Below are 3,575 nucleotides of genomic sequence, written 5' to 3' on the forward strand. Positions count from 1 at the left end.
ATATATATACATGTATAAGTATATAAATATGAACATATGTACATACACATACACACACACATATATATATATATATGAGAATAGAAGGAAAGAAAGGGAGAAAGAGTGAAGAGGGGAAGAAGAAGAAGAAGAAGAAGAAGAAGAAGAAGAAGAAGAAGAAGAAGAAGAAGAAGAAGAAGAAGAAGAAGAAGAAGAAAATGGTGATGGTTATAGTGATGATGATAATGATGATGATAAAAAGGAAGAAAATCACTGAGTTCATATTTATTTGGGTTACCCCCCCCCTCCCAGTGTATTTGGCAATAATCGAACGCTTCCATGCTGACAGTATCACGAAGCGTTCAGAAAAATAAAGCGGGATCAATATTAAGTTCCACGATATTTTACAAGAATAGCCAAGGAACAAATATTTTAGTACGGCCTCCAAGAGAAGTGGAATGATTACAAGTTCGGAGGGAGTCTACTGACATATTGAAAAACGTGGTGTATATATATTATATATAAATAGGCGCAGAAGTGGCTGTGTGAAGAAGCGCAGGAGTGGCTGTGTGGTAAGAAGCTTGCTTCCCATCAACATGGTTCCGGATTCAGTCCGACTGCGTGGCACCTGGGACAATGGTCTTCTCCTGTAGCCTCGATTTGAACTTGGTGATTTTGGTAAGAGGATTAGCGCCTCAGTCTGAAAGAACGATTGAATATATTTGCTGAAATTTTTGTGAGATTTGATTGGTTAGAGGGTCAGCGCCTCTATTTGTAACTGTTGTAAGAGGTTAATACCTCATTGTGTTTTTTTAGAAAAGAACAATATTTTCGGGAAGTAACAATCGATGGGTGTTGCCTGCTTCCCCCACCAATCATATCGTTTTTCAATCCATCATCATTGTGTCTGTGTCCAGCCCGGAAGCTTCCATCTTTATTGTGCCTTTATGGCAAATGTAATGAAATAAAGAAGTTTGCTTCCAACCACATAGTTCCGGGTTCAGTGACGTAAGCACAACAGCATCGGCTGTCAAGCGATGTTGGAGGGACAAACACAGACACACAAACATATGCACACACACATTCACACACACACATATATATACATATATATACGACGGAATTCTTTCAGTTTCCGTTTATCGAATTCACTCACAAGGCTTTGGTCGGCCTGAGGCTATAGTAGTAGAAACTTGTCCAAGGTGCCACGCAGTGGGACTGAATCCGGAATCATGTGGTTGGTTAGCAAGCTACTTACGACACAGCCATTCCTACGCCTATATATACACACATGTATATATATACATATATATATATGTGTGTGTTTGTGTGTGTGTGTGTGTGTGTGTGTATTTACACACACAGCACACACGTATACATATACAGGGACAAACACACACACTCACACACACTCACACACATATACGCACATATATACATACAAACACCACAAGGTAATACGCATTTCAGAATCCGGCCAGGTATGTTGTAATCCGAACTTGGTTAAATATATCACCCAGTGGGAAAGACAAGAAAGTGTGTAGATCAAAGAATTACAGCTGCACATTCTTTTGAGTTCTCTTCAATTTCCCTTGGAGTGAACTCCCCGAAAAAGATATGCTCTCGTATATCTTTGGATCTACAGTGCTAAGATCGATTTAATGTGAATCGAAAGATTGTACAACATCATCGGATCTAAGGATCCTAAAACGTTTGCATGACACAAACACTTGTCTGCATCACATATGTTATCAACTATGAATTAAAGATGTGTACTTTTTCCGTTCTTTATTGTGATTTGGATATGTGTGTGTATGTAATACTATATATTAATATATACATATACATATTTATTTATATATGCACATGTGTGTATGTATATATGTATCTATATGCATGCATTATGTACATATATGTGTATATAATTATGTGTGTGTTAGTGCTTGTGTGTCTCTGTGTATATCAAGGAAAAGTATTCCATTCAATTTTGATATATTTGTGTATCTCTATAGGTCTAGCTATCCGATATATACGTATGCACGTATGTATGTATGTATGTATGTATGTATGTATGTATGTATATGTATAGAAAACTACACACACCGGCGTATATCTTCAGATTAAGTAAATCTATTCCTTGTAATTTTACACACCATTACAACGTATACGTGTAACAGACGTATTCACAAGTACACACACACGCACACACACGCACACACACACATACACACACACAAGAGCGCTCAAAGGGAGAAATAAGTGAGATAAAGAGGCGATATATAATATGAAACATAGAGGATAAAATCAAGAAATGAGCGAGATAAGTTCGGGAAGTATATATCTTTAAGTGTTCTTTCTTATGACACAGCAAGTGATATTTTCAGATATCAGATCTTTCATTTGCCACAGAGCGGATCTGTAAGTCTCCAGTGCAGTTTAGTTTATGATATATACGTTTTAGATATCTGTAAAATGACACAACGCAACAGGCTCTCGTAGCTTAAACGGCTTCAAAGACACGCAGGTGGACTTTGTAAAATTGAAGTGTAGCATTCCGAAATAGCAGTTAGTAACATGCTTACGAGAGTTGATCCGGAGATTCTTGAAGTGTATCTGAAACCGTAATAAGAATGGTTGGTTATAATGTTACACGTATATGTAAACTCTCTTATGTATCTAAGTAGCGAAGGTAGATTTTAAATGTAAGCTTACACAAAAACACAAATTCATATATACAAAGCTACCTGTCTACTAGCATATATATATATATATATATATATATATATATATATATATATATATATATATGTGTGTGTGTGTGTGTGTGTGTGTATAAAACTTATTTGGAGACAATGCGTGGCGTTCGATCATATAATAACATAAATAATATATACTTATATGCATATATCCATACATATATGTACATACCGACATCTATATGTATACATACAAGCATATATGGGTACAGGACATCGCAAAAAAAGTTAAACACAATGAGAAACGAAAACATAAAGACGAAGACAGAAAACAAACTTTTTTTCGAACAACGAAAGAAAAACAAACACAGAAACGAGACATGCAACATAATGAATATTACCCTTCGAAACGCGGAGTAAATGAAGCAGGGACGACATGTTGCAGGATAGATTCTGATGGAAGACTTTTAAGTGATCAAATTTGAGGTTGTATTATTGTTCACAATGAAGTCACACATGCAAAACTGTTTCATCGCACGTGTCTATTTAGGTGTGTCAGCTTCATGTTTGAGGGCTCCTTTGTGTATCCCCTAAAAAAGCAACAATATATACGCGCTCACACACACATTGGCGTGCATATATATAAATATATATATACATATTCATACGACTTATAAATAAGAAAAAAATTCTTATGCCGAGAAATAGTCTTCAAATCTTTTGCCCTTATTTATAAGTTGTTTATTATTTTCACCTTAAAAGGCATTTTCTAAATATGCTGGCCACTGATAAAACTTTTTGAAAATGTTGTCCTATATTAGATGTAAATTTATACATATTCATATATACATGCATACATGAACGTACACACACACACACACATATATATATATATATATA

Source organism: Octopus bimaculoides, chromosome 14 (genome assembly GCF_001194135.2).
Source record: "Octopus bimaculoides isolate UCB-OBI-ISO-001 chromosome 14, ASM119413v2, whole genome shotgun sequence".
NCBI classification, from domain to species: domain Eukaryota; kingdom Metazoa; phylum Mollusca; class Cephalopoda; order Octopoda; family Octopodidae; genus Octopus; species Octopus bimaculoides.